A 12,433-nucleotide genomic window follows, 5' to 3' on the forward strand; every position below is an offset into this window, starting at 1 on the left:
TTAATCCTTCTAATGGGTGTTTGGTGGTGTTTCATTGTGGCTTTAATTTGCAGTTCCCTAATGATATATGATGTTGAACATCTTTCCATGTGCTTAATGCCATCTGCTTATCTTCTTTGATATCTGTTCAGATCTATTGCCCATACTTTTTTATTGCCCATTTTTTTTAGATGGTTTGTTTGAGGTATTTTTTCTTAAGTTAATGAGTTTGTTTTGTTTCTGAGATTTTGTTTACAAGTTGAGATATTGTTGAGTTTTAGGAGTTCCTTGTGTATTTTGGACATGCTTATTTGCCATCATTACAGCATCTTTGCTCAGATGTCTCTTCAGCTCTTCTGTCCATTTTTAAATTTGATAATTGTTTGTTTTCTTCCCGTTGAATTTGAAAAGTTCTTTGTGTATTTTGCATCTCAGTCCTTTATCAGATAATGTGTTTTGTAAATAGTTTCTCCCGGTCTGTGGCTTGTCTTTTCACTCTCTTAATAGTGTCTTTTGCAGAATAGAAGTTTTAATTTCAATGAAGTTCAACTAACAATTTTTCTTTCATGGATCAAACTTTTGGTATTTTTATCTAAAAAGTTACAAACCAAAGGTTACCTAGATCTTCTCCTATGTTATCTTCTCCTGTGTTATCTTCTAGGGGTTTTATAGTTTTATAATCTACCTCAGAAAATTCTGAGTTAATTTTTTTGAAATTTCTGTATCAAGGTTTATTTTTTAAAAAGATCTTATTTATTTGAAAGAGAGACAGAGATAGTGACAGAGAGCACCAAGTGGGGAGGAGAAGGAGAAGCAGGCTCCCGCTGAGCAGGGAGCCCAACATGATGCTCCCAGTATCACAGCCTGAGGCAAAGGCATACACTTAACCAACTGAGCCACCCATGTTCCCCAAGGTTCATTTTTTTTTTTTTTTGCATATGGGTGTCCAGTTTTTCCAAAACCATTTGTTGAAAAGACTATCATTTCTCCATTGAATTGCCTTTGGTCCTCTGTTAAAGATCAGTTGACTATATTTGGGTAGGTCTATTTCTGGATTCTTTATTTTGTTCCACTGATCTATTTGTCTATTCTTTCATACATACCACACTGTTTTTTTTAAAGATTTATTTATTTAATATAGACAGACTGTGTGGGGGGGGCAGGAGGAGGGGAAAAAGGAGAAAGGAAGAAAGGAAGCAGACTCCCCACTGAGTGGGGAGCCAGATGTGGGTACTTGATCTCAAGACCCTGAGATCCTGACCTGAGCTGAAACCGAGTCAGAGGCTTAACCAACTGAACAATCCAGGTGCCCCTTTACCACACTATTTTGATTATTGTAGTTTTATTTTATAATAAGTCTTGAAGTCTGGTAATGCCAAGGTCTCCAATTTTGTTCTCTTTCAATACTGTTAGCTGTTCTGTTTTGTTTGGTTTTGTTTTAGCTTTTTTATATAAACTATAGAATCAGTTTGTCAATGTCCTTAAAATGACTTGTTGGGATTTTTTATTGGGATTACATTGTCTCTATAGATCAAGTTGGGAAAAACTGATCTAAACAATATATTGGGTTTTCCTATCCATGAACATGGAAATTTCTCTACTTATCATTCTTTGGTCCCTTTCATCAGTTATAGTTTTCCTTATAAAGATCTTATACATATCTGTTAGCACAGCCTGCTTTGTTGTGAAGCAGTCATCAAGAAGATGCGAAATGTGTTTGTGTTTATTTAGATAATCCGTCTAAATGAAAATGCAAATATTTTACATTCTTATTGAGAATTCTCAGACTCCCAAGAATAAATGCAAGGACATCAGTTTACACAACATTGGCCTGACTCCACTTCTATCTTGTCAGCACCACAGCCCTAAATAGGTTGCTGATGATGTAAACATTGCACACAGTTTAAAATCAACCACAATGAGATACCACCTCACACCAGTGAGAATGGGGAAAATTAGCAAGGCAGGAAACTACAAATGTTGGAGAGGATGCAGAGAAAGGGGAACCCTCTTACACTGTTGGTGGGAATGTGAAAATGGTGCAGCCACTCTGGAAAACTGTGTGGAGGTTTCTCAAAGAGTTAAAAATAGACCTGCCCTACGACCCAGCAATTGCACTGTTGGGGATTTACCCCAAAGATGCAGATGCAATGAAACGCCAGGACACCTGCACCCCGATATTTATAGCAGCAATGTCCACAATAGCCAAACTGTGGAAGGAGCCTTGGTGTCCATCAAAAGATGAATGGATAAAGAAGATGTGGTTTATGTATACAATGGAATATTACTCAGCCATTAGAAATGACAAATACCCACCATTTGCTTCAACATGGATGGAACTGGAGGGTATTATGCTGAGTGAAGTAAGTCAATCGGAGAAGGACAAACATTATATGGTCTCATTCATTTGGGGAATATAAATAATAGTGAAAGGGAATAGAAGGGAAGGGAGAAGAAATGGGTAGGAAATATCAGAAAGGGAGACAGAACACGAAGACTCCTAACTCTGGGAAACGAACTAGGGGTGGTGGAAGGGGAGGAGGGCGGGGGGTGGGGGTGAATGGGTGACGGGCACTGAGGGGGGCATTTGACGGGATGAGCACTGGGTGTTATTCTGTATGTTGGTAAATTGAACACCAATAAAAAATAAATTTATTATTTAAAAAAATTAGATGCCTTAACCACCTCAAGATGTGTATTAATAAAAATAGAGCATTTATATTGAAAAAAAATCAGCTTTCCAGCAAAAGGGTTTAAGCAACATGTCATAATCCCTAGCCACAAGTCCTGGAGTTTCAAATAAAGACCACTTGGCTTTCCCAGACACATTACAAGATCAGGATTGAGATTTGGAATCACCTAGAGCAATGCTTTTCTCAACTTTATCAGTATAGGCTTCAAATACCCCCAAGGAAAGATTCTGACCAAACAGTTACTAGTTCTGCTATTGAGAACATCTGGCCATAATACCTTCTAAATGTTCTTGTTTATTCGCAAGGAGATGACCAATTAGAATTTAGAACTTTGTTCTGAGTACCACTTTCAAGAAATTTGATTAATTAAAGCTTGTTTAGAGGAGGTAAGTGTGACATTTAACCAAGAGAAGACATTCAAAGGTGTGACAGCATTCTCCAAATATCAAACAAGCCCCCCTCTGTAGGGAGGATTCCATTCTTTCTCTTTAGCCAATAGGTAACACTAAAGCTCATGGGTGGACACTCTAGAGAGAGAGTTTTTAGATCAAAATGGCATTTTGACATTCAGAGCTACCTGTACAATAAAGACAGGGCTTACACACAAGGGGAAGTTCCCTACTGATACAGAGGTGGCCCATGTAGAGGAATACTGTTTTAAAATAGCCCAGTCTAGTTGCCAGGCCTGTTGATGTCAACAAGCAACTGGAGAAGTATCAGGTCATGCTCTTCCAGCCTGTTCTCCACCTTACCACCCAGGATCCAGCAGGCTCAGAGGTGAACAGACTACCTTCCCAGGAATAAAAGGGTATAGAGAAGGAAATTGGAAGAATTCATTGGAAACATTTGGAGATGTGAAAAAATTCTATGGATTTAAAATGACAAAGTAAAGATCAAGTCTCTTTCTGAACAATTGTCAGCTCATAAATTGGTACCTGAATTTGGTGCAAGCTATTTGTTAACCTCTATTATATGGGTCTATGGGTTTCCTTAGAGATCTTGATAAGGTGGGAAAAGTTTACTTTGTTCTTATACTTTTTTATGCATTTTCCTTTGCTTGCTTCTTCAGCCCCTTATTGCATTCATCAGGTGCACATAGAGGCAGCATAGCATTGTAGAAAGAAGATGGACTTAAACCCTTCCCTATTTATTCATCCACTGAATAAATATTTCTTGTAAGCCTATATGTACCAAGCAGTAGAACACTGCAATCATCATGATTAGGGAATTATATCTATATCTATATTTATATCTATATCTGTATATAATCAACCTTCAAACCCCTTTTTGGGAACATGTACTGCACAAAGGGAGGGAAATGCTATGTCAGAGCTGACAAACTGTGTTGCTCTCAGATTAAAAACCACTTACCTAGAAAAAACATCTCCTCTAGTGGTTTATTCTGGCCAACAGCTTGCTAGTTCCTTTCTTAGCCAACAGCTAGCCTCCAGGTGTTATAATTTTCTTATTGCAAATATAAAACACCCTATTTTAAGGAAGTTGCTGCTAAGACCAGGGGCTCCGGTTTTAAATGGAAGAGACTAAATGCAAGAGGATGAAGAGAGAATTGGAAGGAAGACCATCTCTTCTACTTCTGGGCTAAGTGAACTCCAGAAAGAAGCCTCAAAACAGTGGTTTTAATCTCCTCAGCTGGTTGTGAGTGCTGGGAGAATCAGGTAATTTGGGAGTGGGGTGATACAGAATTCTAATAAAGCTAAACACATGCATTCATCTCTAAGTCTGTTATAGTAAATAAGAATGTCTTGTTCAGCTTCTCTTTGGGTAGGACTGGCTGTTGGGGGATTTCTAGGAGCAGGACTCAACCCCAACCTGACCCAGCACTATCTTTTATAATGAATATTTTGTAATCCCTCCTTTTACTCTCCTGAAATGAAATCTATAGATAAAATAACCTGGAAAATTCATTGTATAGTAACACTATGAAAAAGTTATTAGTGTTTATACATAAAGCAGAGGTTTTTCATTTACATGAATGACTGGTAAGATATTCCGGTGTTGATTGGGACAAAGAGAACTTCTTCGATATGGGGTAGCAGTTCTGTATGCAGCAGGACAACGAGCATCCAGCCTGGAACACTAAATCCCAGGAGGTGCCCCCCATCATTGTAACAACCTAAAATAACCTTATGAATATCCAAAGTGCCGCTAAGGAGGCAGGAGAGAGATTTGCTCCCATAGAGAACCACTGAAGAATGGGAATTGACCAAACAGCCCATAGTGAAGGCTCTTTTGGACTTACTGGGTTAACATTGCCACTTAAGTAAGTCTGAGGCTAGAATGAGACCAAAGTGCTCTAAACCTAACAAAAGACTTTGATTTATTCAAGGTCAAACATTTAGGTGGGGCAATGATGCTCCCAGAATAGTATACTTTGAATCTGAACCCACAGTTTTAAAAAAGATTTTATTTTTAATGTAATCTCTACCCTCAGCATGGGGCTCTAACTCATGACCCTAAGATCAAGAGTCACATGCTCTACTGACTGAGCCAATTGCGTGCCCCTGAACCCACATTTTTAAACCCGCCCCTGCCTGCATCTTTGATTTCAAGGTTAGCTAACCAATACTAAACCCCTCCTATATACTTACATGGTTCCTTCTCATTGCCTCCTGCCTTTCTCACCCCTAGCATCTACTGCAGCAGAATCAGTAATACCATAGTTGCTTGCCTTGCATGGAGTGTTACACTACCTCCATGCCCTACCCCACATCAGGCCCTTAATCTGCAGCCAACGCCAACACCTGCATCCTCGGAGTCCTCCTTCTCCCTGGGCCATGACCAAGGGTGAGCTGTGTGAATGAGCCACAGCTCCAGAGGGGCAGAGGCCATCTCTTAGACAGCCAAGACCCTCCCCTGTGGGTCCTATGACCTTGCTCTACACAATATGGCTTTAAGCTCTTGTTATCCCCTGTTTTCCAGTGTTCTGTGGCTGTGTGGCCTCTACAGCTTTAGGGATCAGTCCCTTCTGGGGATTAGCCCCTTTCAGCTGACTCACCTTGGAGGCCTTTGTGGGCAGATTAGGGAGTTTTGCTTGATCAGCACATCCTGAGCTTTACCAGGGCCTGGATTTCAGCAGGGCCCCAGCAATCTCTCCCTTCAGTGTTTTGTTTTGTTTTGTTTTGTTTTGTTTCTCCTTACTCAGTTAAAACAAATACAATTGTCTAGAAATTCCTCTGCGCTTGTTTGTGAGGCAATAGCTGACCGGCTGGAGAGAGTACGATCATGATGTTAATGATTCACCAAACATAGATCTGTCCAAAGATTCCTTTTGTTATGAATCTCTTTTTCCTGACCTTATGTCAGCAAAAAGTACCCATGAAGCTGGGCTTAATCCACATATACAACTTTTAACATGTTGTTTGGCTTCAAGAAGGACTTAAAATTATTATTGCTAAGATTATCTGTAATTAAATAACTCAGAGGAAAAAAAGACGAATACAATCTAAAGTCTCTTCGAGTTGTACACAAGGGAGATGAGACCTAGAACCACATTGTACATCCTCCCCTACTAAGGGACATTTCTGAGGGACAAATAGTCTGCTCTAGTTGCTCAACCAAGGGAGCAGTCACTTTCAGCCGGGGCTTCAAGGAAGATTTTCCAGGAGAGGAATTAACAAAGACACTGAACAACCCTACACCCAGACCCTACGGCTCTTTTGGTGGTGTGCAAAGTGATAGACACAAGAGTCCTGTTTTGGGTTTCTCTTTGGAGACAACATAGAGAAGAAGCAGGTGAATTGAGGTGGGAAGTGAGATAAGGATAACTGGAGGTCTCTAAAATAGCCCCTCTACTTACCCCAGAGCTAAAGTCAGAGACTCTGAGAAGGAGGGTTAGGAGGGTCTGTTTCTCAGACTGTATCCCACACACTGAATACTCCATCAGGTGAGATAAAAATAAAATGAGCTATGGACATGTTCTTGGGGGAATGGTTGATGTCACCCCTTCTTTCTACATGGTGACTTGTGGGACTGAGAGAAAGGAAGGAGGGAAGGACAGAGATGCACCTCAACTGATGGCTTTGGTCTTGTTTGTCTTGTACAGGTGCTTCGGTGTTTGTGTCCAATGTGGCTCTCTTCAAACAAACAGGCTCCCCAGGTGTAGACAAAAATGCATGAAGGGCTTTAGGTAGACATTTCACACTTGAAATATTCCCACCTTTTCCAGCCTAGGAAAAGGCAGCAACAAATCTACCTTCCTTCCTTTGCACTCCGTTTCCATGACAACTATTCTCTCATGAAGTATTTGGATGGGCACAGATTACCTGCCAGGCTGCTGCCCACTGACCAGCTGCTCCTGACCTCCCTCCTATCTTATCCACCTCACCTACACCCAACAGCCACCTGAGCAGGTCACAACCTCTCAATGGCCCTTGGGGATGTGAAGTGTGCCTGCCTTTCCTGAAAGAGAGCCACAGATGCTACTGGCCCCCACTCCTGTCATCCAAAGATGAGCTTGGGCTCTTGCAGAGAGAGAATACCTCTGCCTCAGTCTCATTCATTCTGAAAACTCCGCTCTTTGGCCTCAGGGTATAAGCCTTCATGTAAGGCAGTTTTTAACATAGGTTCCTAGTGGAACTTCAGGTAACCCAAAACCTTTTTTGAGATCATATGCCAAATTTTGTATCCATGTGTTGCTTTCACATATTCTGACCTTCCCCCACCCCGACCCGCCCACAAAAGGTAAGAGCCATTGCGTCTGAATAACAGTTAGTTTTGTGTCATCTCTGATTCCCCTGAAACCCAGTTATATCTAGAGCATGGGAGTTAATTCTTGAACTCCCTGGGCCTTAGACCATTTCCAAAGAAAGTAAACTTCCCAACCTTTCCTTACTATGTCAGCTATCCATGGACTTCTGAAAACCTTATGTCTTAGCCAAAAACCTACCTGTAGAATGAACACTTTACCAAAGAACATATATGAAGGGCTAAGGATCACATGAAAAGATGCTCAATATCATTAGTCATGGGGAAATGCAAACTAAAAATCTCAATGTGATATCTGTTTACACCCACCGAAATGGCTAAACTTAAAATGACTGACAGTTCCAAAGACTGGAGAAGATTTGAAGCAACTGGAACTCTCATACACTGCTGGCAGCTGGGAGGAGGGGAGAACAAAATGATGAAGCCACTTTAGAAAACAATTTGATAAGTTTCTTATAGAGTTAATCATATACTTACTCTACAACCAATAATTCTACTCCTAAGTCTTTATGCAAGAAAAATGTGACCAAAGACCTGCATGTGATTGTTTACAGCAGTTTTGTTCATAATAGTCCCAAACTGGAAATAACACAAATGTGTATCAAATGTGAATGGATAAACAAATTTGACATATTCATACCGATGATGGTATGCTAGTATGCAAAGAAAAGGAACAGACTACTGACATATGTGACAACATGGGTGACTCTCCAAAATCTGGCTAACTGAAAGAAGCCAGACACAAAAGACTACATACTGTATGATTCCATTTTTATGACATTCGAGAGAAGGTGAAGCTATAATAACAGAAATCAGATCAATGCCTGCCTGGGGCTGGAGATAGGGGGAAGAAATTAACTATAAATAAGCACAGGGGAACTTTTTAAAGAATATTCATTTATTCGAGAGAGAGAGAGAGACAGAAAGAGAGAGAGAGCAGGAGGAGGGACAGAGGAAGAGGGAGGGAGAGAGAGAGAAAGAGAGAGAAGCAGACTCCCTGCTGAACACACCCCACCGCAGGGCTCCATCCCACAACCCTGAGATCATGACCTGAGCTGAAATCAAGAGTCAGATCCTTAACCCACTGAGCCATCCAGACACCCCAAGAGGCACTGGGGATCTTTTTGGAATGATGAACTAGTTCTACATCTTGATTGTGGGGGTGGACACATGATTGAATACATTTGTCAAAATTCATCAAACTGTACATTTAAAATATTATTATTATTATAGGTAAACTATGCATCAAAAGAAAGCTGATTTTTTTTTTAAAACTAGCCACAGAGCTTCATTTTTCTTTATATATAGGACAGTCCAAACACAGACTCCCTTTACAAGGATAAAGAATCTCAGAGTTGAGGTCAACTTACATTGCTTTTATGACTTACTTTGTATATTGGACTCTGGAGTTTTTCCTAATTTTCTACTCCAACTGGCACTCCTTCAATTGGGAGCTGCTTTTTACATCTTCCCCATCTTAAATGTGGAGCCAGAGGAGGTTACGAACATTGCAGAGTCCAAATTGGGTCTGGTTCTATTTTAGGTCTATTATATCCACTGCAGTGTTTGGAGCAGATTGGAAGGGAGAGAGATCCTAAACAGACTGAAATACAGCAGTAGGGAGGCACCAGGAAGAGACATTTGGGAAGATCTAGTTAGAGACTACATGTGGGAGTATAAAAGAGAACAGCATTCAAAGGAGATTTTGAACAGTTCCCCACTGCCTTCGGAGAGAAGCCCAAACTCCCGCTCATGGGTTCTCAGCCCTTCCATGATCTACTTCTAGTCTACCTTCTTATTGCCTGCTATCTCTTTCCACTGAATCAAAAGCCCCTCAAGAAGTGCCTGGCTGGCTCAGTTGGTAGAGCACGTGACTCTTGATCTTTGGGCTCATAAGTTTAAGCCCCATGTTGGATGCGGAGTTTACTTATTAAAAAAAAAAAACACTAAAAATAATAATAAATAAAAGGCTCCTCAAGCATAGGCTTGTGCCTTAACATATTGGTACTCCACGAAACTTATGTAACAGTGGGTGTTCAAAGGGTACTAGTTGATTGTTCATTCACCTACTGGTGGGCATGTGTATTGTTTCTGTTTGGGGCTATTATCAACAGGGCTGCTATGAATATTCTTGCCCAAGTCTTTGTGTGGACATAGGCTTTCATTTCTCTTAGGTAAGCTCTGGGAATAGAACTGCTGGATCTTATGGTAGGTTTATTACCTCCCTACAATGGGATACGACTCAGCAATGAAGAGATAGGAACTATTGGTACACTCAACAACATGAATGAATCTCAGCATATTTATATTGAGTGAAGAAAGCTGGACACTCCTCCCCCCCGCCCAAAGACAGCATATCCCGTATGATTCCATTTATATAAAACGCTAGAAAAAGCAAAGTAGGGGCACCTGGGTGGTTCAGTTGTTTGGGTATCCAACTCCTGGTTTCAGCTCAGGTCATGATCTCAGGGTAGTGGGGTGAAGCCGGGCCTCGAACTCTGCGCTCAGCTCGCGCAGTTGCACTGAGGGTTTTTCTCTCTCCCTTTCCCTCTGCCCATCCCCCACCCCCACGCTCTCTTTCTCTCTCTAAAAAAATAAGTAGATAAATAAAATATTTGGGGGTTAAAAAAAAAGCAAACGAATCTATGGTGACAGAAGGCAGACAGGCTGTGGAGGGGGCAAGGGACAGAGAGACACGAGAGGTGAGCATTATAAAAGTGACCCGAGGAAACTTTGGGGGGTGGGGTGGGGGTGGGGATGATGGATGTGTTCATTATTTTGATATGGCCTCACAGCTGTATACATATGTGAAAACCTCAAATTGTACATTCTAAATGCGCAGTTTGTGGTTTGCCAATTACACTCACTATAGCTGCCGGGGGGGGGGGGGGGGGCGGCGGGGACAGTAGACAGACCCCAGTCAATGCGTATTTGAACACATGTAGAGAAGTGTTCCATGCTGGTTTCAGGAATGCAAACCAATATGCGCAATACGTGTTGGTGGAATCGATGTGCAGAAGAAAATAAGTGAATATTAGACGTTCAACGATCTTACAATGAATGAAGGAAAGCATTGGACAAAATGTATGTCACCCTCAGGTGCCAAGAGCAACCCGAGACTCTGGGAATACGCCGGAATGACAAGGATCCCTGCGCTCGTAGGCCTTGAATTGGAGCACAGCAGACAATGGAAAGGAAAAGTAAAATGCGTATAGTGGGCCCACCCGCCAGGGGCTAAGGGAGAAGGTATCCAGGGAGGACACTGACGTTCGTTCTTGAAGGAGGCGCTCTCCTTGAAAAGGTGACGCTTGCAAACTACCCTAAGGGCGATGCGAGGTGCACGCAGGTGGCTGTCCCGGAGCGTGAGAAGTTACAGCCCCACCATTGACGGAAAGAATGAGCGAGAGCTGAGCGCGCGAGCCGCCTGGCACGAGAGCCCGGGGGCTGGAGGCGCGCAGGAGCGCGGCGGCCGAGGTCCCGCGGGGGCCCCGGGCCGCCCCCGGCCGCCCGCCCGGCCGCCCGCCCGCCGGTACCCGCGTTGGCCACGAGGAGGCGCGCCGGAGCCCGCCGCGCAGTCGTCTTCCGCCGGCGGCCGGTGCGTGGGCACGCGCAGAAACCGCTAGGCGGCGTCGGTTTCCCTTCCCACGCGCGGACGCCGGGGTGGGCCGACGCGGCTGGGGAGCCCGCGCGTGCGCAGAGCCGAGGCCGAGGCCGGGCTGCCCTCGGGGCGGGGCGGAGCGGGGCGGAGCGGGGCGGGGCGGAGCGGGGCGGGGCGGGGGCTTGAGGTGATTCCCGAGCCGCGACGGCGGCGGCTCCGGCCGAGCGGGGAAACCGAAAGTGGGCGGCGGCCGCGGTGGGGGCCCTGGCGGAGACGGCGGAGGGAGCCGGGCCCGGAGGCGCGGGGACGGGCCGTGGGCGCCCGGGACGAGGTGAGCGCGGGGTTGGCCGCTGCGGGCGCGACAGGTGCCGGGCGAGGCTGCGGGGGGGCGCGGCGCACCTGGGTCCCTAGCGGGACGGTGGCCCGGGCGGGACTCGGCCGGGCCCGGCGCCTCTTCGCTGCAGCGGCGGGGGATGCCCCGGGGAGTTGCAGTTCCAGAGCGTCGCGTTTGAAATCTGTGATGGGTCCCCTCCCCGAGAGCCTGACGGACCCGCCCGCCCGCCGCTGCCGGGACCCTCGCTCGGTGCAGCCGCAGCCGCAGGCCGGGGAGCTGCAGCAGTGGGTGGGGGTGCGGGCGAGGGCGGAGGCGCTGACCGGGAAGTGGTTCCGCAGCCGCCGCCGGGAGCAGCGCCCCGCGAGCTCCCAGCCCCTCGCAGGCTCGGCCTGTCCGCGCACCGGCCGGTGCAGGCCGCTCAGGTACTGCAGGGCACGCATCCTGTCCGTTGCTCCCCGGCCGCGAGCCCCAGGCGGGGACACAGCCAGGAAGCAAACCTGACTCTGGGGACGAGCTGCCTCTTAACTTTGACCGAGATCCCGCAGGGTCAGGTGCTCAGCCTCGAGTTAATGACAGGGGGGCTCGAGCCCCGCGCAACTTTTCTGGCTCCGTTCCGCCTGCGGAGCATAACACGTTTGCCAGCTGGAACCAAAGGGGACCACCGGTCCCAGATAGTTTGACAGAGCAATAGCCTGCCTTAGAAAAAGCCCTGGCCCAAAAAGGAGCGCTTTAACCTGCTATAACCGCCCTACAGCACCAAACAAAACTGCCTATCTGGGTCAACCCCCCACCCCCACCCCACCCCCATCGTGCAGGTGGAAATATGGCAGTAAACCGTTCCGCCCGGCCACGCGTGTGCAACAACTTAAGGACAGAAGTGAAAAACTTAGACCCAAATTTCTAACTCCTCCTCGGCTGCCTCGACGTGTAGGTGCTGCATACTTGCAAAAACAGTGTGGGGCCTTGCAGACCCGAGTTGGAAATCTGGGCTTAACTAATTGTGGATGGTGAATAAATTACTTTCTTTGAGCCTGGTTTTCTGTGTCTCCAATGGAAATGTTGAACATAATTCCACACAGCTTTTGTGAGGTCACCCGATGCAAA

At 45.3% G+C, this 12,433-nt stretch overlaps 1 protein-coding gene across 5 annotated transcripts in view; it reads left to right on the plus strand.

Annotated features, from left to right (window-relative positions):
• The first annotated feature begins 11,194 nt into the window (after positions 1–11,194).
• TDRD7 (tudor domain containing 7) overlaps positions 11,195–12,433 on the plus strand; it is a 72,755-nt gene continuing 71,516 nt past the window's right edge. For 4 of the 5 annotated variants that reach the window (XM_038552895.1, XM_038552896.1, XM_038552894.1 and 1 more), the window contains exon 1: positions 11,204–11,326. The gene's annotated coding sequence lies outside the window, so the exon portion shown is untranslated. Of the gene's footprint in view, positions 11,327–12,433 lie in introns of all 5 variants that reach the window. The other variant, XM_038552898.1, reaches the window with a different exon arrangement.

This window comes from Canis lupus, chromosome 11 (genome assembly GCF_011100685.1).
Source record: "Canis lupus familiaris isolate Mischka breed German Shepherd chromosome 11, alternate assembly UU_Cfam_GSD_1.0, whole genome shotgun sequence".
In the NCBI taxonomy this organism is placed as follows: Eukaryota; Metazoa; Chordata; class Mammalia; order Carnivora; family Canidae; genus Canis; species Canis lupus.